The sequence below is a fragment of the Anolis carolinensis genome, chromosome 2 (genome assembly GCF_035594765.1).
Source record: "Anolis carolinensis isolate JA03-04 chromosome 2, rAnoCar3.1.pri, whole genome shotgun sequence".
Lineage (NCBI taxonomy): Eukaryota > Metazoa > Chordata > Lepidosauria > Squamata > Dactyloidae > Anolis > Anolis carolinensis.
Window position 1 is genome coordinate 266,708,688 of NC_085842.1, and position 11,898 is coordinate 266,720,585.

Below are 11,898 nucleotides of genomic sequence, written 5' to 3' on the forward strand. Positions count from 1 at the left end.
GAAGTATCATAGTGATGAAGATGGAAAATAAGGTTGGGGCAATAACACATCCCTGCTTGACACCTGATTCCACCTTAAATGGGTCACTTTGGGAGCTATTGCTGCCCTAGACTGTTGCCATCATGTCATCATGGAGGAGCCGCAGGATGTTCACAAATTTGTCAGGGCACTTGATTTTTTGGAGGTTTTTTTGGAGTTTGTTCCACTGCAATTCACTGTTTCGAATGTCTTTGCAAGGTCAATGAATGCCATGTACAGAGGTTGATTTTGTTCCCTGCATTTTTCTTGGAGCTGTCATGCAGTGAATATCATGTCCCCTATTCCTCTGGAGGGGCAGAAGCCATTCTGGGATTCTGAGAGGGTGTCTTCAGAGACAGGTAGAAGGCAGTTTGTAAGGATTCTTGCAAAGATTTTCCTAGTGGAGGTTAGAATCCGCACTTTGTACTTTCCCCTTTTTTGAAAAGGGTGATGATGGTGGCATCCTTGAAGTCTGCTGGGATTTTCTCGGTCACCCACACTTTTTCAATGAGCTGGTGGAGTTGTTGTGTCAGCTCAGGTGATCTTGATAATCATCATGGATTGGATTAGCCTGTGGTCTGTCCACCAGTCATCAGCGCCTGTTATGGCTCTTGTTAGAAGCATGTTGTGGCAGTCTTTGACATGTGTAATTACATCGTCTATGAGAAGCCAATGCTTTGACTGGGAGTGCTTCCATGATGTCTTGAACTTGTTTTTCTGGTGGAAGAACATGTTGGTGATTATAAGGCTGTGTTATGCACATTTGGTGAGAAGCAGGATTTCATTCAAGTTGCTGTTTCCAACCCCGTCTTTTCCTATGGTCCCTGGACACAGGTCAGAGTCCTGTCTGACTCTTGCATTAAAATCCCCCAGGGGGATGATTTTGTCCTGCTTGGGTATCTCTGATAGGATGCTGTCCATCTGACAGTAAAATTTTCCTTGATGTCTTCATCAGCATCTAGTGTTGGTGCAAAGGCACTTATGATGGTTGCCTGTTGGTTTTTGGCAAGGTTAATTCGGAGGGTTGACAGTCATTTGTTAATGCCAATGGGTGCTTTGGACAGGTGCTTCGCCAAGTCATTTCTGATAGCAAAGCCAGCTCCGTGTATTCTTTGTTCTTCTTCAGGCAGTCCCTTCCAGAAGAAGGTGTAGCCTCCTTTTTCTTATTTTAGCTGTCTCTCTCCTGCCCGCTAGGTTTGCTGAAGTGCTGCTATGTCGATGCTAAAGCGTCCCGGCTCCCTTGCAATGATAGCAGTCCTGCGTTCTGGGTGTTCACTGTCAATGTTGTCCAACAGTGTCCGTATGTTCCATGTTCCAAAGTTCATTTTTCTTTTTTGGCCACAGGGTGGTGACCCCTCTGGACGTGGCAGTCCAGTCAAGGATAAGAGAGGCAGACTATGTTTAGGGCACCTTTTCTAGCCCCTTCCCCATGTGGGTTGAGCAGAGTGGATCCTAAAATGGCTGCTCAGTCATGGATACAGCTGCCAGACTAAACAACTGCCTCGGACCTTGAGGTAAAATGAATGAATCCATATCCACTGTCCATGTGCCAGTCTGTGACTAGGGGCTTTCAAATTTCACAGTCCTGCCCCCGTCGTCACTCGCTGATCGCCATGGCACTTTTGTTCGTTTTTTTTTCTTGGAAGATGCCTGTATGAGAGTTTTTTTGAATGTGTGGAGGTCGGTGCACAGCCGATCAACACACAGTCTTCACAGAGTGGGGTCCCAATCAGTGGCATGATTAATACGATGATGGTGGATTCCCAATCTGTTGCAGCCTTCTCCTGCCTTCACAGACATTGTAACATGCCTCATCCTATCCTCTGCCTGATTCGTTGTTGAGGTCTTCAAGTCTTCAGATTATTCTTGGTCTGGAACCTCCCTTGCGGCCCCTCCTGGGAGTACATTACTTTGGTGGTTATGCCTACAGGTTCACTGGAACACACAAGCTGCCTCACCATGACAAGGTGACAATCCATTGAGAGGGATCTTGCCTTTATATGCTCAAGAGTACGGAATATTCTAGCAACTTGCCTAACACCTTTTAATGAATGAAGTTTGGAACCACCCATTAAAGAAGGTTCTTTGGGAAGTTTAAAATCTGTTAAAATATGCAATGCTTTAAAATACAAGTGAAATGTATTAAAACCATGTTTGAAGAAGCAAAATAGGATAAAACAGGGATGATACAGAATATACCAAGAAACTAAAAACTGGTAGCATAAAGGATAACGGTGTACAATGGGGTTGGCAAACCATAACCCCCCTGAACTGGAATTCCCAATATTCCTCCTCACTGGCCATGCTGGTTAGAGCTAATGGGAGTTGCAGTTCAGTAATGCCTGGAGGGTTGCACTTAGCACTTTGTAAAAGCACTAAAAGAATTCTTAAAATGCCTGGGAGAATAAAAAGATCACCTATCTCAACTGGATGAAAGCTTCAGATGATTTATTCATTATGCTTTCCATTCCTTCAGAGTCTCTTGATGGGCTTCTACTATTTCCAGAATCACTGAAAATTATATAACGGTAGCTAAAGTAACTGGCTTGAAATCAAGATGAAATCCAGCCCAAACTACCCCAAACAATACTAATTCGTCCTCAGCCCTTAGAAGTGTCAAGTCACAATGAAAAGTGACAGTGGAAGATAAGGCTGGCCCTTGTTAGATATAACCTAGAATCTGGCAGAAATATGTTGCTTGCAACAAGATCTAATGACAGCTACTCATCTTTCATAATAACGAAGTTAAATATTTTCAGCTATAGCAGCTTGGCTATCATTCATTAGTTTTTAGGGCAACAAAATAGATTTTCTGCCTGTCACTCATTACTGTACTTGGTGTGTTTTAATCATTCTGAACTAGTCTGGGTGGGTTTGACCAACCATATGAACCATTTTGGGTATGTTGTGCGCAGATAGTAAAGAGCTGAGGGGTAGGAACAAGGAAAGAGACATAGTTGCTTTCTGGAGTAACTTTGGGTGGGTGATCATAGTAATAACAAAGTCTTTTGTGTGTATATGTACCTGGCAAATTAGGGTGACCTCATGAATTTCAGAGGGATTCCTTGGGCAAGCATTGCTCTGAGGTGGTTTTGTGAGTTCCTTCCTCTGAAACATACCGTAGTTACAACATCTAGTATTAATTTGAGGTCTCCCATCCAAGTACTAACTAGGGCTGAGCCTGTTTCCTTTCCAAGATCAGACATGATCTAGAGCTGTTAGGGTTTGTTGTTGTGAGCTTTCAAGTTGTTTACAACTTGTGGCAAACCTAAAGCAAACCTATCATGGGGGTTTTCTGATAAGATTTGTTCTGAGATGGTTTGTTTTTGCTTCCTGTAAGGCAAAGGGAAGGTGACTTGCCCAGGATCACCCCTGTGGTTTTCCATAGTCAAGTAGGGATTCACACTATAGAGTTGTTATACCACACTGAAACCACTGCACCACTCTACCACTCTGGCTCTCTTTATCACTTTAGGGTAATTGCTAGCAAATTATTTCCATAGATTCCTGTTTTTGGGCCACTATTTCCTTTCTAATTCTTTTAGTAACCTTGTTTCTTGAACAGCTTCTCCAGTATTCCCCACATGCATATTTTTTCTTCCCTTCCCAAACATAGCTGCCATGTCAGCACTATCCCATTTCCTGAGTTTTCAAAACTAACCTGAAAACAAGGAATGAAGTCTTGTAATGTCATGAGATGGGCCGTCTGAAATCAAAAGTAGTAGGACTTTGTGATGTCACAGAGGCAGGTAAGACAGAGGGTTGCAGTTAGGCCAGAAGGCTTCTGGGTCAAGTGATTATGGAAAAAACCCTGGAGGGTTATTGATCCTGAATTTGGGTAGAATTGAGTTAACCTGGTAATATGGTAACCCCAACCCAAGCCATGCAGAATATTTTTTCCAAAATGACTAAAGGATGAAATGTTCCCAGTAGCTGCAATAATCACTGCCATTCAGTTGTGAAATTCTCATTGCTGGCTTTCAAAAAGTAGTCCCCACACCACAGGCTGAAGGGTATATACGATAAGAAAAGGGCACTTAATGCCCTGTTTTATTCCAAATGGGGCAAAGGGTCCAAGTACAACCCTCTCCCCATTTCACTTCACAATGCCCCTGAGCTCGCTCCTACTATTTTCATTCCAGCAATGTTAAACAAGTGCAACATACACAAACTTTGGAGTCAACTAGAAAGTCCTGTCACCAGTTGAAAAACACTAGAGGTGCATGCTCAGGCTTAAAGCCACTTCACATGTGAAAAGCAAACTTCTTTCTCTAGTTTTGCTCACCCTAAGATTTATCTCGGAGCCTCCAATGGCGCAGTGTGTTAAAGCGCTGAGCTGCTGAACTTGCAGACCAAAAGATCTCAGGTTCAAACGCAGGGAGGGGAGTGATCGCCTGCTGTTAGCTCCAGCTTCTGCCAACCTAGCAGTTCGAAAACATGCCAATGTGAGTAGATCAATAGGTACCGCTCAGGTGGGAAGGTAACGGCGTTCCATGCAGTCATGCCAGCCACATGACCTTGGAGGTGTCTACGGACAACGCCGGCTCTTCGGCTTAGAAATGGAGATGAGCACCAACCCCCAGAGTCGGACACGACTGGATTTAATGTCAGGGGAAGCCTTTACCTTTACCTTAAGATTTATCTCTCTACTTCCAGAGCTTACGAAGTACAGTAGAGTCTCACTTATCCAACATAAATGGGCTGGCAGAATGTTGGATAAGCGAATATGTTGGATAATAAGGAGGGATTAAGGATAAGCCTATTAAACATCAAATTAAGTTATGATTTCACAAATTAAGGACCAAAACATCATGTTAGACAACAAATTTGGAAGAAAAAGTAGTTCAATACGCAGTAATTCTATGTAGAAATTACTGGATTTATGAATTTAGCACCAAAATATCACAATATATTGAAAGCATTGACTACAAAAATGCGTTGGATAATCCAGAACGTTGGATAAGCGAGTGTTGGATAAGTGAGACTCTACTGTACAACAATTCTCTATAGACTTCATCAGATGGGTGGCTTTCGCCTTCTCTGTGTGTTGCCAACATGCTGCTAGAACAGAGTCCGCCGGCACCCATCAAATTATGCAGGGCTACTTCCAGCAGGGCTCTGTGCTGGCAATGTGTTGGCAGCATGCAGAGATGGAGCCTAAGCAGTCAGGTGACTATTTGACTCCTCATAGAAGAAGCCAAGGACAGCATGAAGGAAGCAAGGGACAGCATGGAAACATCATGGGATGGAAGCCCATGACCCATGACAGTAAGAGAAAATACTGCCAATGATTTTTGTCACTGCCCCCTGGCTTCTGGACCTCCATGTGATGAGGTCCAATGATTTCAGCTGATTCTTTCAAGCTGCCAACCCTCTTCATGTATAGCATTTGCTAACAGCAGATCTTTGGAAAAATACTTACTTTGGGGTTTTGTGATCTTTAAAAATAATTATCCCAGGTATTGGGCAATAACAAATGCACCCTATGAATTCTAACCGCTGTGTAGTTTTAAAAACAATCTTTGGTAAGCCTTTTCCTGCTATTGTTCCTTGCATTCTCTTTCAGTTTCTTCAAGCACTATTCTTCAGCTAGCCTTACACAAAGCCTACATTGTAAAGCCTACATCAGGGGTCTTCAAACTTTTCAAGCAGAGGGCCAATGCACAGTCCCTCAGACTGTTGGGAGCTGGATTATCATTTGAAAAAAAAACATGAATGAATTCCTATGCACACTGCACATATCTTATTTGAAGTACAAAAAATGAAAGAACAATAATTTAAAATTAAAAACAATTTTAACCAACATAAACTTACCAGTATTTCAATGGGAAGTGTGGGCCTGCTCTTGGCTGATGAGATAGTCAAGTTAATTAGGATCATTGTTGTTGTGCACATTCAAATTGTTCCAGATTTAGGGCGACTCTAAATCTAAAGTTTAAGGCCTTGGTAAATGACCTTGGTGGGCCACATCTGGCCCATAGGCCTTGGTTTGGGGACCCCTGGCCTACATCTTCCACCAGCATACTCACTTTTGAGTTTTCTGTTTCTACTGTCCTGAAACACCTTTCCTTAGACCAGTGGTTCTCAACCTGTGGGTCCTCATGTGTTTTGGCATACAACTCTCAGAAATCCCAGCCAGTTTACCAGTTGTTAGGATTTCTGGGAGTTGAAGGCCAAAGCATCTGGGGACACACAGGTTGAGACCCACTGCCTTAGATTACCCCCGGTCAGATCTTAATGCAGATGTCACTGGGTTTTGGCTTCCATGATGACTTACATTGGCTAAACTGAGTAGAACTGGTGGAAACTGAAACCTGAGGCTCCTTCTACATTGCCACATAATCCAGATGATCAAAGCACATAATCCATGGTTGATCCCTGCTACCACATTGACTTTCTAACTACTCACAGAATTCTCATCAAAACAAGTGCAATGCAAAGGTAGGTGTCTCTTCAACCCAGCTAAGTGCCAAAAGTACATGACTCGTATTTTAAGAACAGTTTGCTCTCATTTAGTACATACAGAAGGTCTTGGAGAGAAACAAAGCAGTAACATTTTTATTCTTTGTACACACACTGTTTACTGTTGAAGTTCTTCATGCACAGAGTTCATGGCTTACTTTCATTCTGTCATAGCAACAGATGTTTGACGTAAGTGAATATCTCCCGGTGTGTTACATAAAAGAAATGCATTGGCAGTCCTGAATCAACATAGTTCAGTTAGGTCCTATTGTCTCCAGCCTATTTTTAAGTAAAATATAACTGGCTTTTATACTGAGTGGGTTACAAAAATAAAGAAAGATCAAGGTAATTTTATTGTCCAATAAGGACAAATGTAAAAACTCAGTGGTACTAACATGATCTGGAAAGGAATATTTTAGATAGTGAATAGTTCAAAAACTTTTGTATCTGATATTATATATTTTGTTTTAAAGCACACATATTACACCACAGCAGAAATGTATTGAAAAGCTACATATAAGAAAAGAATAGTTTAAGGTATATGTTGTTTAAGTATTGGAGCGAGACAGAAGAAATTCAGTAAATAGATAAAACAATACTGTCTTCAAGTCAATGAGTCAAAAGAGGGAGCAACTTATCATTCATGCAATTTCTGATCCCAATTATCCAACCAAAACAGAGCTCCCTTGTTATAATTATGCAATTAAGATGATTTATGAACATCACCATCTGGCTTGTCTATAACATCAATATCTCTGGGCTGTTCCAAAAATAAATTCCCGCCCTCAAGAGTACACCGTGTTATCCTTGCAGAAAATCATCAATATAAATAGGAAGTGACAATGGCTTAATTCCAAACCACTTCTAAATCTTCTGGGCAGCCCTTACATTAATTACCCTATAAATTTTTTTGATATTTTTTCTCACATCTCATGACTTATTACAAACTAAATTTGAAAAACTGCTCAGTTTGTCCTGTTGATGACTGCTATGCTAAGAAAATTTAGATAGTAGGCCAAAGCCATTGAGAGTTAATGTCTCGATGTAGAATGTTTTAGTAGGAAGTGCAAAATTATGGTGTGCCATGTTAATATTGTAAGCTGCCATGATCCCTTACAGAAAAAAAGGTTGGATAGAAATAAAGTTCATAATAATAATAATAATAATAATAATAATAATAATAATAATAATAATATCATCTTTTGTGGGTCATGAGTCAAACTATAACCAATCAACGAATGTCAAGACAATGAACCTATGAGATAGTAACATGCTGTTAGTTAGAAGGCTTTAAAAAGATTTGTAAACAGGTAGATAGTGGTGCGTGTTTTGTGAAAGCACCCTTTTCTGCACAGATTGTGAATAAAAACTTCAGTTTTTGTCCTCCAACCCTGAATCCTTATTGGCATTGGGCATGTATTCACTATATTTTTGTGAAGCTGCACCATACTGTGCTACTGGTTACATACAGAAATGGTGTGGGTTTCTCTACATATCACTTTATGAGATGTAACCAGTTTGCCAGTGTGAGTGGGCAACCCCACTGAAATGGGTGCAGTCTTAATCATGATAAAGCCAGTTTTATTTGTCGGGAATAGCAATTCTCAAGCTTTGGTCCTCCAGTTGTTTTAGACTTTAGCTTCAAGAAATCTTACCAGCTGTTTGGAATTATGGGAACTGGTCTAAAACACCTGGAGGACCAAAGGTTGGAAACTACTGTACTAGGAAAGAAAACATGGAAGATTACTATAATATATGACAACTGCAGTGAGAATCATCTATGAGCAGAGTTGGAAGAAATGTTATTTCAACGCAAAAATAATGGTGAACAAATATCTGCAAGCCATCTAAGGTGGACAAACTGACTATGCTGATCAAGGAAAAATCATGGTCAAGACTCACAAAAGACTGGGACTTGTTTATTACTTTTTTACCACAAAGATGGGGACAAGTGTCAATTATAGGATTTATGAATGTCATTAAAAGTAGAAGTGTGATTATATACCATATTTCTTTGATTTTAAGATGTCATTGATTGTAAACCACATACTGATTTCTGTATCACCAACAGAAATGTGTGTGTATGTGTGTGCTATATATGTATGTATGTATATCCCCTATGGTTGTAAGACACACCCCATTTTAGAGATGTTTACATGGGAGGAAAAGTGTATCTTAGAATTGAAGAAATACAGTAGTACTACCTAAAGGGAATATAATAATAATGGATAAAAATTAACAGACAATTGCCTCTGTTCTGTGTTTGTAGGTTAGTATGTTACAGATTAATGTGTTAGGTTGGAGTGTTTACTTTTGATTTAATTTTGTAGTATATTGTAGTGGTTAGTTAGATAATTGCTAAGTTTTAGTGATATACAGTACATTATAAAAATCTGCCTTTTGGTTATTTTTGTTATTTTATTATGTTTTGTTTATTTTTAAATAAAAATCAGTAAAAATGAAATGGCTGTAATCTGAATGTAACAATGGGTACCTCCCAGGACACAAAGCTCTCTCTCTCTTTTCACTTCCTAAAACTTGCCCAGAGCTGTATTCCCCTCACTGCTAAAAGCTCATTAATGAAAGCAACTTAAAAAACAACACTGTAGTTTAAAACAGAGCATGCATGGAGTGCACACTCTGTTTTTAAAAAGAATCTTGCTGCTGGGAACTTTCTGGGAATACAATTTTCCTTTGAAACAATGTATGTATGTGCTCTCCAGATGCCTTGTTCTGGAGCATAAGTGTGTGGGTATTTTTAGCCACCACCATGCCATTGAAACCAGCAGTTGTGTGGGTAGCTGGGAGCACAAAACATGAGGGGCCACATCTTGCTCTTCCTTAAGCTAAGTCATCCAAGGCAGGGAAGAAAAGCACAAGCTAAATACAGTAAATCGCCCTTGAAGTAAATATTTGGGATTAGATGAACATTATTGAATTGCAGGAAACTCTTAAAGCTCTTCTAAACAAGTTAAATGTCATGGGAAATGACAAATGAAGGGAACCCCGACCTTGAATGAAAGGGGCCTTGTTCCCATGACAGAAGAAACAGGGTCGCTTCAAAAATGGGGTGCAATTCACTTTCTTTCTCCCCTCCCATGTCATAGAACAATGGCTATGAGAGCAAGGAGTCTGAGTTGATGGATGAGGAAGTAAGTGGGAAGGAATCTTCCTTTAACTGAATTAGAAAGCAACTTAATATTTTATTTCTAGTTTTATTTATGAAAATAAATAAAAATGTAAAGTGGTATTATGGACAGGAAACACACCTGGAGAAATGGAAAGAAAGAAAAAGGATTGAGCACATTCAGTTACCCCGTGGCACGCATGTCCACCAATGACCTCAAAATGCTTCATTTAATATTTGGGCAAGAGGAGACAAAAAGCATCAGGGAGTAACATCAGATGGTGCCCAAACCTGCGCAAATTGCCTCACATTGTGTGCTTTTGGGGTTTCATGAAGAAAGAGCTTAAGAATCTTTTGAATATTCTAGGCTTGTCAAGAAATCTCATGGATATTATACAACACAAGTAAGCAGCATAAAGGATACATGAAATATTTATAGTGCTATATTCCACTTCAACTATCATGGCATCATCCTAGTGTAGTTTAGTGTAGTTTAGCTTTTTGGCTAAGAATTTTAAATGCTTCTCTTTTAAATGCAGACCCCGGAATTGCACAAGATGTTGCCATAGCAATTAAAGTGGAACTATAGCATCATAAGTGCTGGTTGCAACTTCAGTACCTTGGAACTGTGAACACATTTGAAAACTGGACTGCTCTTGGACTTGTGGACTCAGCCTGCTTAGATTTCTGGTATTCTCAGCAATCAATTTGTAAAGGTAGAAAATGGAAAAAGATAACATCACATCAGTGGAGGTCTTCTACTTGACCGTGTTGTCTGACCTCCCAGAAGTGCAATTTTTCCTCTTTGTGATGATTCTGCTGATCTACTTGATTTCCCTGGCAGGGAATGAGGCTATCCTCCTGGCAATAGTGGCAGATGATCACCTCCATACCCCCATGTACTTCTTCCTCAGCAATTTGTCTTTGCTGGATATTCTTGGCCCGACTATCACTGCGCCAAAGATGCTGCAAATTTTGTAGGACACTTTAATCCATTGGAACTTTGGCTAACCACTTGCATTTTATGGCTGTTCATTTTAAATGAACACTGGTGTTCGCCATTTTAAAGCCATGTTAATGTAACTATATCTTTATTGCTTTTAGGATATATGTTGTAATGTTTTACACATGTTTTAGTTTACAATGTCTTATTGGATTGTTTTTTATTATTATTTTCATCTCAATGCTTAATTTTTGTTGAAAATTGACTCTTGTTACTGTGCATTATCTTGTACTATTTTGATGTGTTTGTACTCATTTCAGGTATTGAATGTTTGCCTCTTTGTTTTGTGTCCATAAACCACCCTGAGTCCCTTTGGGGAGAGATCTAGAAATAAAGTGTTGTTGTTGTTGTTGTTGTTGGTATTGTTGTTGTTGCATAGCGTGAACTGCTGCAGTGAGACTGGGCATAGTTAGGAAAATAAGGAAAAATAATTGTAGAATGATACAATGCCTCCAAACCTCCCACCCTTGGATTCTGTATTTTGCTTGTGTTACAACTTGGAATTAAAATAGATTCAAGTAACATTGTTACCACTTGATAAACACAAAATAATCAACACTGTGAAGGTGCAAAATATTTGTATTGTGGCAAAGATGTTAACTAAAATAAAAATCATGATCTGGATTTATAATATTTCAAATTATTTAGTTTGCACATGAAGCTTTATTTTAAATAGAAGTCATATTAGAGATAAACACTTCCCCTGTCCAGCAAGAGGGGATTTCATCATGGAAGAATAATTTCTAAGCAAAACAATGAGCTTCATTCAAATCTCAATTAAAGTTCAATTGTTTGTTTACAGAGGCTTCCTCTATTCAGCTCTGAGCAAAGCTGGAACTAGGGGATGTTTTTGTAGAACAATTCCTCTAATCATATCAATTCCACACAAAAAACTAACTCACAGGAGAGATGAGGAGAGCTTGGTTTAGGCCAGATGGGATCCAAATGTTAAGGCCTTTTTTTTACTCATGGCACCAAAATGCTCTCACCATCCCTCACCCCACCTTCTGAATGTTGTAACAAAAATGTTAAATCCTTAGAGTGGTTTCAATGTGGTGCTTTTCTGCTCTCTTACATATTCAGTGACATCTCCCCTCCAACCTTTGTGAATGTCTCAAAGGCAAGTAGAACTATATATCTGAGTCCTGCCAATGATGGGGATGTGTTGACAGCCTGGGGCACATCTGTATTCAAAGTTGTTGTTGCTGTTGTTGTCACTGTTGCTGTGTGAGTTTAAGTCATTTCTGAATTGTGACAATCTATCATGTGGAGATCTTCACATAATTTA

The 11,898-nt window shown here is 39.7% G+C and overlaps 1 protein-coding gene across 1 annotated transcript in view; it reads left to right on the forward strand.

Moving 5' to 3' along the window:
* Positions 1-11,234, forward strand: part of fem1c (fem-1 homolog C) — a 40,727-nt gene extending 29,493 nt beyond the window's left edge. Inside the window, exon 3 of the mRNA XM_003223027.4 lies at positions 1-11,234. This exon is cut by the window's left edge and continues 18,409 nt beyond it. The gene's annotated coding sequence lies outside the window, so the exon portion shown is untranslated.
* Positions 11,235-11,898: the final 664 nt, after the last annotated feature.